Raw genomic sequence first — 14,874 nt, 5'->3', positions numbered from 1 at the left:
TCTCCAAATACGTCGTGCTCGTAAAGTCTTACTTCTGCGCATCTTATTAGAATTATTTTCAATCTATCTTCATGTTGTACTAAAAATTTTTATTCTGTTCAAATGGCGTTTTGGGTAAAACAGAAGGAGGTTGTAAATAAAGAACACAAGTTAACCAATCTGGATATGAAGGGGTAACACCACTTCTATATGCATAGGACTATTCTATTGGAAACTCTAAATCAAAGTTAATCAAGACAAACTAAAATGTTTTTTTCTGTTGAAATGTCGTTTTGGGTAAAACACAAGTTAATCAATCTAGACATGAAGGGGTAACAACACTTCTATATACAAAGGACTATTCTATTGGAAACTCTAAATCAAAGTTAATCAAGACAAACTAAAATGTTTTTTTCTGTTGAAATGTCGTTTTGGGTAAAACACAAGTTAATCAATCTAGACATGAAGGGGTAACAACACTTCTATATACAAAGGACTATTCTATTGGAAACTCTAAATCAAAGTTAATCAAGACAAACTAAAATGTTTTATTCTGTTGAAATGTCGTTTTGGGTAAAACACAAGTTAATCAATCTAGACATGAAGGGGTAACAACACTTCTATATACAAAGGACTATTCTATTGGAAACTCTAAATCAAAGTTAATCAAGACAAACTAAAATGTTTTATTCTGTTGAAATGTCGTTTTGGGTAAAACACAAGTTAATCAATCTAGACATGAAGGGGTAACAACACTTCTATATACAAAGGACTATTCTATTGGAAACTCTAAATCAAAGTTAATCAAGACAAACTAAAATGTTTTATTCTGTTGAAATGTCGTTTTGGGTAAAACACAAGTTAATCAATCTAGACATGAAGGGGTAACAACACTTCTATATACAAAGGACTATTCTATTGGAAACTCTAAATCAAAGTTAATCAAGACAAACTAAAATGTTTTTTTCTGTTGAAATATCGTTTTGGGTAAAACACAAGTTAATCAATCTAGACATGAAGGGGTAACAACACTTCTATATACAAAGGACTATTCTATTGGAAACTCTAAATCAAAGTTAATCAAGACAAACTAAAATGTTTTATTCTGTTGAAATGTCGTTTTGGGTAAAACACAAGTTAATCAATCTAGACATGAAGGGGTAACAACACTTCTATATACAAAGGACTATTCTATTGGAAACTCTAAATCAAAGTTAATCAAGACAAACTAAAATGTTTTTTTCTGTTGAAATGTCGTTTTGGGTAAAACACAAGTTAATCAATCTAGACATAAAGGGGTAACACCACTTCTATATACAAAGGACTATTCTATTGGAAACTCTATATCAAAGTTAATCAAGACAAACTAAAATGTTTTTTTCTGTTGAAATGTCGTTTTGGGTAAAACACAAGTTAATCAATCTAGACATGAAGGGGTAACAACACTTCTATATACAAAGGACTATTCTATTGGAAACTCTAAATCAAAGTTAATCAAGACAAACTAAAATGTTTTTTTCTGTTGAAATGTCGTTTTGGGTAAAACACAAGTTAATCAATCTAGACATGAAGGGGTAACAACACTTCTATATACAAAGGACTATTCTATTGGAAACTCTAAATCAAAGTTAATCAAGACAAACTAAAATGTTTTTTTCTGTTGAAATGTCGTTTTGGGTAAAACACAAGTTAATCAATCTAGACATGAAGGGGTAACAACACTTCTATATACAAAGGACTATTCTATTGGAAACTCTAAATCAAAGTTAATCAAGACAAACTAAAATGTTTTTTTCTGTTGAAATGTCGTTTTGGGTAAAACACAAGTTAATCAATCTAGACATGAAGGGGTAACAACACTTCTATATGCAAAGGACTATTGTATTGGAAACTCTAAATCAAAGTTGATCAAGACAAACTAAAAAATCCAGCAATGAAGACAAAATATCAGCAACTTTGTTAATAAGAGGCTAAATATAACATAGGGACATTCAAACTCATAGATCGACAATAAACTAACAACGTCATTACTAAAAAAAAGAAAAAGACAAACAGACATATAACTAAAGACTATTCAACACGAACGGAACCAAAAAACTGGGGATGATCTCAGGTGCTCCGGAAGGGTCAGCAGAATCATCTTCACATGTGGCACCAATAATATGCATAGATATAGTAAAAGAAGACAAAGACATCTGCCGAGATTATGGTAAAAATAAGACAACGTTTAGCATGTTTGTTTTTGACATCAAACCGAACATCAAATCGATAAATGATAATTTGTGTAATAGATGCCTAAACACATAGTGAAAATAAGGAAACACACGATTTTGTTTCATAACAACACAAATAGGCGCGTAAACTTTATTTCTAAACATTATCTATTTTAATCAACAGATATATCAATGAATATTGATTTTAGTATACCTCATATCATGGTAACTGAACATTATTAAGGAATATTAAGCTGTTTATGCAGCTGAGGTTAATATAAAAGATATATTAAATGTTGCTTTTTTATAATTTTGAAAACATTACTCCCTGGTCATTTTTGCATCATACGGACAGAGAAATATCAATCTGAATGAACGTACCGTATAGCTGGTTATTTTCGCGGGTATACAATTTCGCAATTTTCATCGAATAAGGTGTACAAAATAATTTGGCAATTTTGTTCTATTGTGGCGGAAACAAAACTTTTATCAATACCATTGCATGTGCATTTTTAAATTGACGGAATTTATTTTGGCTATTTTGTTCTATCTGCGAAAATAAAATAAGCGAAAATAACCTGCTATCCGGTATCCATCATAAAGTTGGAAAACTTCATATAATTGAACAGATTTCAAATAAAAAATTATTTATTATATTGTCTATTTTATTATTAGATTCCAATATTACTGACTGATATCTTAATTTGTAATATATGTACAAAGTATATGATTTTTTTTTTTATCCTCCGATAAGTTTGCATGCAATGGTTTACTGTATGAAACATGTTCAAAACAGGAACAGTTACATTTCACAGATAAATTTTTTGGGCTGGTGACAGTATTCATCTATTAATCTGGAAGTTGAAAGAGCCGCACAGTTTGCTGGGTAACCTGAATATTGTTGATCCATGTTGTTCGGTTGACTACCGGTGAATTTGAAATAACTGGATGAATTTGTAATTAACCATTTCCATTCTCCTTCATTCTCACCATCAGTTGCACCAACGAAGAATTGATCGTTTGCACCTGGATCTGAAAAGAGGGTACATACACATAAATTATTTTAATCGTATCTTTTTGAATATTTCACAATTGTATGTGTTTCATAATCAATCAACATTTCAACTTCAGAAAACCACACATTTTCATACATTGTTGTGTTCCTTTACTTTGGAAAGAAGGAGGGGCTTATTTGCAATAGACTGAGTTATAAGGGTGAGCCGCACGAACATGCCACTCTTTTGCGTTGACAAAGGTGAGAAATTTAGATAATTTACGGTTGCCTGGTTATATATGTCATTATTTGTTTAATATGCACCAATACAACATTTGAAAATGCCTAAGATATTATCAAAATATTAAATTACAAAAATACTGAACTTCGAGAAAAATTCAAAACGATAAATTCATTATCAAATGGCAAAAATGAAAAGCCGAAACCCATCAAACAACTTTCATATTCCTTACTTGGAACATGCATTGTCTTATGTAGAATATGGTGGATTATACCTGGTTTAATAGCTAGCTAAACCTCTCACTTGTATAACAGTCGTATGAAATTCCTTTTATATTGACAACGATCGTTGAACAAAACAAACAGATATAGTAGGTAAAAGTGTGGTAAAGCAATCATCTTTGTGTTATCATCTCAATCACTATAAAAATCACCATAAAAACAAACAGATACTTATATAAAAATAATGAGGGAAAACTTTATTTTTTCTCTGCTTGAATTACCGTAATGATGCTAAATACCTGTTTATATTCATGAAAAATCTAACGTAGGAATGCAGGGTTTACGTGATAAATGTTCGATACATATGACAAGCATCGGCTACATGATGCCTAAATAAAGGCAACAGTAGCATACCGCTGTTCAAAATTCATACATCGATTGAGAAAAAAACAAATCCTGTTTACAAACTAAAACTGAGAGACACACATCAAATAACAGAGGAGAACTACAACACAACAGAAACACAACACTAAAATTTAACACACACAGAAACGAAATATGGTATAACAATAGCAATTTTCCTGACTTGGTACCTAAGCATCTGAACACAAATTAAAAGGTTTGAAGTGTTTTGTAGTTTTCTTTGTACTTTGTTTATTGCTAGACACATCTTTTTTTCAATCCTTTTATTTGTTTACCAACAGTTAACAACCACAAAGACAAACAACAGTCTGTCCATAAAACACTGCACATGGAAGTGAATGTTAAACAGAACTACATAGATAAACTTTAATTCAATTAGTTATTAATTTTGAATTTGCATGTTTTAAATTTATCATAACTAGAGTTAAGGCACTTTACTGATCAAACTGAAGATACCTGTATTTCTATTGCATAAATTTAGTTCTGTTTTCTTCTACCTATTACTTCTGTATATTTGATGAAAATATATATTTGCTAGTAGATGGATTAGGGGATAATATAGTCATATCTATTTAAATGAATTTAAATACTGTTGTGCATAGGATAGATATAAAATGCAATACACATAATTTTAATTTTACTTCTTTTAATAGCTGCAAATATTACAGTCAAATAATCCAATAGAACGTAATATTATTGTAGCATAATCTTACAGTAGAGGTCAAAGAAGTAACCCATGTCTTCGTGTTTCTTCTCTGTATCCAAGACAAGTAGGTTACTATTTCTCCTCTCGCAGTAGTCTTTCGCATCATACCAAGTCAACAGTATTGTGCTCATCATCAGACATAGACCATCATAGTAAACAAAACCATCGCCATGACACTCTGTAAATTAAACATGTCAAAATTCAATATTTCAGATTTATAAATATTCAAACATTTGTTAATATTTGACCCACGTGGTCTTGTGTGCCATATATTTTTTCTCTATATTATTGGTCGCCAGATGATATTGCACATAGAGACTAGATAGAAAAAGATACAGGCGAAAGAAATCGAGGGACATTCAAACCTATAAGTCGATAACAAAAACTGCAAATGCCTTGAGTCAAAAAGAAAAAACAAAACAAATAAAAGTACATAAAAAAACCTCACAAAAAACCCGAAGACTAACACGAACCCCACCAATAACGGGATGAATTCAGGTTTTCCGGAAGCGTAGTCAGATAATGCTTGATATGTGGTGTTGATTATGAGAGTACATACCCGTTTTTAAGTCTAATGGGACAATATTAGTGTTACAACATAAGGAACACATCCGCTATCTTCTGTCAAACGAATATTTCATAGAAGTCAACCAACTCGTGATGGCCTCCGTATAATTTACGAAGGGATGATTTCAACTTCACCATTTGAAACTCTTGGTTTATTAGCTTCGTTGTGAGCAGCAACCCTCATCAAGAAAATCATGATAGGAAATAAAAGCCCTGGAATATCGTATCGATGACGTTAAAAATAATTTCATATTGATACGATGGAAATCTTCAAGATTTTGCCGAATTGACTGTCTGAAACCGTTGATTGTTTAATTTTCTCTGATGTATCAGAAGATAATGGGGGGGGGGGGGGGGGGGGGGGGTGATTAGGCGACCCAGTTTGCATGAGATTCATTCCCTTTGATTTACATTTCACAATTTTTGAGTCGGCTTTTCATATAAAATATGACAAAGCCTTAAACGATTGAGGTAGCAAATTTAAATGTAAGGCTATGCAATATCAAATAAAAGAATAACAAAAAAAGTAATTCGTAAAATTAATCGGCTTACAACTGATACAAATACACGTAAAATGATTTTGTTTACTTGAAATCATAAATATTTTGTCTTTGTGCTAAGTTATTTTATGTTTTTAAGGTTAACAATACCAATCAAAATACTTGAAATTGATTTGTCAAATTAATTACCACGATAATCATTTTCGAATTAAACAAAAATGTATTAAATAAAAGCTTTCAATACTCATAGATATCAAATCTATTACGAATGAAAGAAAGATCAAATTAACTGGTTACCGTTTATTGGTATTCGATATTTCGTTGTTACGCCGGTTTACCGATTAATCAATTTAACCGTTTGTAACACTGATTTGTTATCGTTCTAAAATCGTCAATTTTTCTGTATTGGTGATCACATCATCGCAAGTTACCAAATAACATTATCAAGTTCAAATAATTAAACATCTAGTATTAAATGATTTCCTCTCAAAGGTTTTTGTTAAACATATGACTAAAGTAAGAAAGAAATAGAGGAACATTGATAATGAATCCAAAATATTGTAGAGACAGACTCTTCAAACAGCAAAACAGCATATTTTAACAATCCTACCGAGTGATGGCCTGTGGACAATGTTAATGTTCGGTTTGTGTCTTTTTTTTTATTATATCGAAGCGATCCTCCCGGAAACTGATATTAATATCGTGACTAAAAGAAAGTGATACACACGAAGATTGTTGCGTTAAGTCTTACATGGAAACAGTCAACAAATATGAAAAAAAGAGTATGTGGTATGATTGCCAATGCGACAACTCTGCAAAAGAAACCAAAAATGACACAAAAATTATAGGTCAACGTACGGCCTTCAACAATGCACAAAGCCGATAACGCATATTCAGCTAAAAAAGGCTCCGAAATGACAATATAAAACTATTCAAACGAGAAAACTAACGGCATTTTTTATTTACAAAAAATGAGCGAAAAACAAATATGTAACACATAAACAAACGACAACAACAGCATTACAGGCTCCTGACTTGGGACAGGCACATACATAAATAATGTGGCGGGTTAAACATGTTAGCGGGATCCCAACCCTGCCCTAACCTGGTACAATGGTGTAACCGTACAACATAAGAATGAACTATCAAAATCTGTTGAAAAGGGCTTTACTCATTCTTCTGCATTGTCTTCCTCAAGGAGTTACATTTGGTTTGAATCGTCTTTCACAATATGGATCTAAATCTTTTCTATGAATAGAATGAATAAGTATAATGCCCAAACTTATTCAAACATATTAAAATAATTTTATTTTGGATGTAACGAGTCTTCATATTGACTGAAGTTGTTTAGTTTATCAGCGCATAGACATAATTAAGGCATGTGACCGTGACGTCATCAACGATTTTTCATGGTTTTCTCCGGTTTGAAATGAAATTTAGAATTAAATTATAAAAAATAACTATAACATTTTATCTGTCTATTCGAAATAACATTAAAAATGTTGTGCACACATTAAAATAACCGGCTACGCGTTTCATAGACAGAAAAAATATAATTACAGTCTTACCTTATATGGGAAAACGCACATATTCAAATTTGGTAAAATGATAAGACAAAGATATTCAAACGCAAAGAAACGGACAAATGCAAATATTGTAAATAATGACATTTATATTTTCATTCCGTTTTCTGTGCGGAAAGAGTGTATAAGAAAACAGAAAACTTCGTAGAACATTTCAAAGAAATTAATTCAAAGTATAAAGACAATCCTTGACCAACTGTGTACATGAAGGCCAAAGCATAACAACGGATTTCAGACGAAAGATCTATATATCCCACGCTTATTTCTTAATACAAGGAAGTGTATGAGATACAAAAATGTGGAAAGGAATACACCCGCAAATTGGAAAATGATTGATATAGGTTGTAATATCTGGTTTCCCAATCACCTATAAAAAAGATATGTTTAAACTAAGAGATCAAAACATTAAACTCGTTACAATCGAATCAAAATGCAATGTTTGTTAAGGAAGCAATAATTAACAATATATTGTTATATAATATAAACAACCTTCGTGAGAGTTACGCAGGTGACTCTATTAATCACTAGAAAATTGATTACCCCATTTTATCTGCTATGCTGAGTAATGGGATCAAAAGATTAGTAATCCGCAACACTCACCGCTTCTATTTTCCCTTGATATAACTATTTTTTTGGTAATTGTGTGGTTTCTTTTTTAAAGAAACATACATGCATGAGTTTAATTATACTCTTATTAATATAAGTTAAATTACTGGAATTAAACATGTACATAATTGAAGCCGCTGCGACGAAAACTGTTTATAACAATACAAAAGATGTGATATGATTTCCAATGAGACAACACTCTTCAAGAAACCAAATGACACTGCAATAAACAAGTAATGCCGCTTCAGGGCAGCAATCGCACCCATAAAGTGGAAAGGGAATAATATAAGTTGCAATAACTTGTTTCCCAATCCACTATAAATAAACATGTTTGAATTAAACTAAATAATAACTATAGATCGCCGTAGGTCCATCGACAATAAGTAAAACCAATATAGCATAGTCCGTAAAAGGCACCGAAATGACAAATGTAAACAATTCAAGCGTGAAAAGTAAAACCCTGATTTATTTTCAAATTAATGAAAAAAAATCAAAATATGATCTACAGTAACATACGACAACACCTTTATTACTGACTCGTAACTAAAGACAGGTACATATACAATGTAGCGTGGTTAAAATAGTTTAAAGGCGCCAACCAATCTTTTTAAACAGTGGTGTTACTTTCTTTTTTTGACAAAAAAATTTTTGATCTACTGTCAGCACTTGCTTTACGATATATATGCAACTGTACTTTTTTAAAATTATTTACCTAAATTTGACCTTGATTCTGTTACATGTAAATCACAAATTCAAAAGAGCACGACTTAAAATCAAGTTTCTAAATCGCAAATAAATACTACAGAAAGGGAGGGACGCGTATATTCAAACGCAAATAAAAAGAGACAGACTCGTGTAATGAAAGACTGAGAAAAGGGAGAGACGCAATATGTTTTTGAAGATAATTGAGAGTTGTTTTGAAATGAGTGACAACCGATGTGAAATTTTGTAGAAATATGTAAAGACAAGTATTATATATGCAGTTCAGTTTAAAAACCAAGCTTACCGTTTACTGGTTGTTTCACAAACACCTTAACCAAAGCATTTGTCGAAGAATCTGCTGTTATTGATGATAATCCGTAACATGTTTCTTGATAAAAGTAGAATGCCTTACAGTACAGGTTAATCTTGCAGAGTAAGGCACATTTTGCCAAGTTATTACTTGCTTGTGTATATAGAACGTCTGTGATTGAGGAAGCCTTCCACAGGATAGAATCAGGCAATTGTTGAAAAAATTCCCAATCTTGTGAACAATCTGCAAGAAAGAATTGTTTAAAATTTTATTGAGAATGTGCATCGTTACTATCTTGTAATAGCTTACTGGAGTAGATAATCATTTTACTCGAAGTTAAAAATCCATTGTACTTATTTGTTGATTTTTAAGTCTTTATACGATAATTGTACTTGAAAGTTTTATAATCATGAAGCCAGGTCGTCACAAAAGATATGTAAGCACTATTTGAAAATTCATCCCTCTCAGGATCAACTAAGTCTGAATAGAAACTTATGTAAAGCTACTTTATGTCTGAAATGATGTGCAAAAAACACAATACCATTCACATCAAAGTTTTAATATGGCAAGTATAAAAAAAAACTGATTTTGTCAAATGCATTGCTTGGATATATTCATTCCAATGAGTTTACAATATATTATAATTGAAGTTAGAATACCTATTAAAAACACAGTACAAGGCGACACCATTCCGAACATATGCTTGTCCTAAAATCGTGTTTTCGTAACCACAAATATTATTTTCATTTCTTTTTTCAAAAATTTTAAAATTACTTTATGCTAAGGAAGCTAAAATAAAACTCGATGCTAAACGGTTTTTATACCCTCTGAATATGTTAATATGATGATAATAGATATAGGAAGATGTGGTGTGAGTGCCAATGAGACAACTCTCCATCCAAATAACAAATTTATAAAAGTAAATCATTATAGGTCATGATCAATGTACGGCCTTCAACACGGAGCCTTGGCTCACACCGGCTACTGTACATCAGATTCCTGACTTAGGAAACATTTGCAGCAGGATTAAACGTTTTAATAGTACCAAACCTTCTTCACTTTTCTGAAACAATAGCATAACATCACAACATAGAAAACCACACGATAAAATAACAATTGGCTTAACTTAATCAAAAACGTAAATTAACACCTATGAACGAATAAATTTGATCTGTGATACCTGAACGCCAATGCACAGTTAATAAAATATTAGGGACAAACATACAAGGTCAAAAAGCAAACAAAAAAGTCCAAACAAAGCCAAAAATAGCATGTTTGTATAAATACGAAAACTATCAATGATACTTTTTTTTCTCCAAATTAATCGTAAATAGTATTGATTTTAAAGCTTAAAATGTTTTTAAATTCGAGTAGCACTGGTTTTAGTTTCACATATCATCGTTGCTTAAACTACAGCGAACCATTACTTATAAGGTCTCGAAAGTCCTATAAAGTCCACAAAATTATGAAATCTGGAAAAAATATTTAATTTTAAAACAAGATTCAGCGGTCAGATTGTCCATGGACTTTCTGTCATTTTATACTTCAAATTCAAATATAGTTTTAAAAAAATGGTATATATAAAAAGTAAGTTATAAAAACCGATGATATTTTTATTTCACTTAAAAAAATGAATATCTGAAATTAAATACGAAAAAACATCAACCCAGCAATTAGACTAAAAAAATCTGTCATCGATATAATCACTTGAAATCACATCACTTGTAAATAAAAGGTGTTATTTGATATATGTATGGATTCATTTTGTTTTTTTTAAAGAAGGTTCAAATAAACCTTATCATATCCCCTTATATTTGATAATATCCCATTATTACATCGCATTTTTCATTTCAGCTGTATTAACAGCCAAAGGTTTAATATAGGCCCAAGTGCCGAAAAATGGCATGTGATCTATAATTTTACGGACGCAATCTCGAGATGGTTGACCGTTATGGAACAACCGTTTCACAGATGATAACGGATATATTCCTTACGTCGTAACTACAGTCCCCTTCTCTTTCATGAATGTGACCTACAGAATTAGACAATTTACCGGATTTGTTAAAACATGCGCAACACGACGGGTGCCACATGTGGAGCAGGATCTGCTTACCTTTCCTGTGCATCTAAGATAACCTCTAGTTTTTGGTGGGGTTCGTGTTGCTTATTCTTTAATATTGTGTCAAGTGTACTATTGTTTGTCTGTTTGTCTTTTTCATTTTTAGCCGTGGCGTTGTCAGTTTATTTTCGATTTATGAGTTTGACTTTCCGTCTGGTAATTTTTTTTTTTTTATATCATATGCTTCAACAAGGGATAATAAATAACAGTTCAATATCCTTTAATGTCGTTATCGAGTAAACGTTACGGTAGAAGTTCAAAAATTGCAAAGTTTACGAACATCGGACGACAAATGTAATTCATACAATATGAAATATGTCTACCATATGCGTCAACACAGTCGAAAAACAACAATCTATATGTTAGTTTTATACTAAAGTTAAGGATGTTAGCTACTCTATTAAAAAATAACAAGCCTTTTTAAAGACTGTTATGAATTGATAGTATATAGATAAAAAAAACTAAAAAAGTAGAAAAAAATGGAGGGTCTGTGTGCTCGTTTTCGAGATATAAGCCATTGAAAATTTGGCGGGAAATAATTATCTCTAGATTTTTCATACGTTTAACATTGGCATCTTATTTGTATCAAAAACTATGAAAAAATAACAAGAATTTTATAAAATTTAGAAATATGGCTTTTTAAATTTTATGTAATAAAATTATGAAAAGAAAAGTAGGGGTTAGTGGGCAAAAAGTTTTAAGGACAATACATGGATAAAACCAGAGGATTCCGGAAATCTTGCAAAAAATCCAAAAATAGAGAAGCAAACATCCTTAAATAAATCAACAAAACATTATGGACACATTCAACATTTGTGAAGTAACTTTCCAATTTTTTGCTTGAAACTTTGAAAAATCCATTTATTATTAAAAACAATTGTTTATTCACTTAACTTTCCTAATAGTTGTTTATAACCATATTTTGTTGTGTTTTTCACGTCTACAAACGTACCATTGATTTTATTGTCATAAAACGATCGTTAGCGTACGTTTGAACGTTAACCAAACTTAACGCTAAAATTCTGTTTCATAAAACAAACGTACTTTGCGATGATCGTACATTGCATGCAAATCGCGAACGTTATTAGCGTGTACTGTGGATTCATTTATTTTCGTGGGTATCAATTTTCGTGGATTGAGGGAAACTTGCATGTTCGTGGATATTTAAATTCGTGGTTTTGGCAAAGTCTGCATACAATCCTTTAGAACATTTGTATTTCGTTAAACATTTAAATTCGTGGTTTCCCTGTACCCACGAAATCCACGAAAATTGGTATCCAACGAATATTAATGAATCCACAGTACTTGAACCTAACGCAGATTAATCGCAGCGTCTGCAAAGATGGCCGTTGCATTACTTATACTCAGACACAACGAACGCAGGGCACTGCGGAGGAAATGAGTCTTCAGAGATAGGCCCAATATTATGGACAATTTAAATGATATTGAACTTATTTCCAGATACCGTTTAGAAAGACGTAGTTTTTTTGACTTAGTAGATGTGCTTGCCCCTCATTTAAAGAGGCCAACACTTAGAAACTTCGCCATCCCCCCTTTGCATCAAGTTTTGACAACTTTAAGGTACTATGCAAAGGGGGATTTCCTGTCCGAGATAGGAGACATCCATGGAATAAGCCGTTCTTCTGTTAGCAGAATAATATCCTCAGTTACAATTTCTTCGGTTTCCACACTTATGTACGAAATAAAATTCCCACTTGACCAGCCTTTTTTGAGAGAAATCAAGCAGGATTTTCATACTATGTCTGGTATGCCAAATGTTGTTGGAGCAGTTCACGGAACGTTGATTCCCATAATAAGACCAAACAGCTGAGAGCCATGCGATAACGTTACGGAAAGGCATGTGATAATAGTTTGAGGCATGTGATAATTGTTTTTTTTTTTATCATATACTGATAGAAAATAATAGTATAATAGTACCCCATGATAAAACTAATTTATACATCTTCCGATTTCAAATGTTTGGCTTTGAGCGTTACTGATGAAGGTAAATCCAGAAAAGCGCTTCGGAAATTATTAAGCGTGTTGTTTTCAATTTTGTACGTATAATATTCATTAAATTTTAAGAATTGTCTTAACCTTGTAATATGACTTTTGTTATGAACTGCTTTCGGTTATTATTACATGCCTTTCTGTAAAATTTAGCCCATGGTCAAAATCATCCATCGAGCATTTCGGCTCTCGGTTTGATATAATGGCCCAGGGCTGACAAGGGTGTTTGATATGAAAAATGCCATGTTATAATCTAATTTTGGATGTAACGCGTCTTTTGATTGGCTGACGTTATTTTGTTTTCACCCCAAAGACATAATTTAGTCATGTGACTGTGACGTCATCAACGTTTTTTGATGGTTTTCTACGGTTTAAAATGGAATTTAGAATTAAATTATAAGAAATGACTGTAATATTTTTTCTGTCTATTCGAAATAACATAAAAAATGTGGTGCACACTGTTAAATAACCCGCTACGCGCGTTATTCAGTGTGCACCACATCTTTTATGTTATTTCTTCATAGACATAAAATATTACAGTCATTCCTTAAATAATCTATGTTTATCAGCCCACTAAAAACTATTTTGGAGAATATGGAATTCACGTCAATTCATTGCTATAATCATACTGTGAAATTAATGAGTTATTTACTCCAAGAATATGGTAAATTATATATAAAAACATACCTAGTATTGTAATAGTACATATAAATAATAACATCCGTATTAGAAACATGACTCGAGGAAATCCTGATAATTCAAAGAATTTTAAACTGTATTAATTTTGATTAAGTTAATACCGATCCCATTTTGAACAATATTAAACATGATTAATAACGACCAATCGAGCATTCGATTTGTTTGTCTATTCAGAACTAAAATGCATCTTAATTGAAAACTCCAATTAGTATAACTCAAATGTGAAATAAATATTTAAATCAAAAATATAATGTTACGTTTAACTACGGATAATATTTCTCCTTATAATACAAGGTAGCAGCAATTGTCATATTGAATATTTGGATATGGAATAATTGATCTTTTTATTGAAGTGCATAATAAAGCCAATGAGACAAACATTAGAAAATAAGCATTAGATTCTGTGTCCTTTACAGGATATTGAATTTTTTAACTTTAAAACATTAAATTTTTTTTTGTTTATCTACAAAGGCATCATCGATCATTGCTAGAACAATGTTCAATGTTTTAAAAACCAATCTAACCAAATTGAATGGTTTCAATACAAATTATTAAAACGTTTTATTATCATTAAAAAAGATAATTATACAGCTATAGATATACCTTTCTTTATCCAGTCGATATCTTTACAAATGCCTCTGTTAATTGTTGATTTCGAATCATCAGAAGCGTTTTACAGAGATCGAATAAATATAGATTTGTTTCTTTGACACATTAACAATTTTTTGCTTTATGGACGAAAGTCTAATACTTTGTTGTTCTTCTATATAAAAGTAATTGCTGTTATGATAAACTAAAAGAATCACATCATCTATACTCATATTGTGATGAACTGATATATATATATATATATATATATATATATATATATATATATATACATACAAACAATGTATATGTTTTTTCGTGTTTTGTAAATGAAATTAAATATGTGATACTTCGACAGATTCCTTGTATGAAAAGAAATGCAAAATCCGGTAAATATATTGTATCTTCAGGTA

General features: G+C 31.2%; 1 long non-coding RNA gene across 1 annotated transcript; it reads right to left on the bottom strand.

The window, feature by feature from the left end:
• Positions 1 to 2,344: 2,344 nt before the first annotated feature.
• LOC143056853 (uncharacterized) lies at positions 2,345 to 14,059 on the bottom strand. The gene is made up of 4 exons (XR_012972541.1): positions 13,862 to 14,059; positions 9,040 to 9,288; positions 4,785 to 4,955; positions 2,345 to 3,224 (listed from the first exon to the last, which is right to left on the bottom strand). It is a non-coding gene; the product is annotated as an uncharacterized LOC143056853 (long non-coding RNA).
• Between the last annotated feature and the right edge of the window lie 815 nt (positions 14,060 to 14,874).

This window comes from Mytilus galloprovincialis, chromosome 13 (genome assembly GCF_965363235.1).
Source record: "Mytilus galloprovincialis chromosome 13, xbMytGall1.hap1.1, whole genome shotgun sequence".
Classification (NCBI taxonomy): domain Eukaryota; kingdom Metazoa; phylum Mollusca; class Bivalvia; order Mytilida; family Mytilidae; genus Mytilus; species Mytilus galloprovincialis.
Note: the sequence above shows the minus strand (reverse complement) of the source record. Positions and strands in the feature narration are given on the sequence as shown.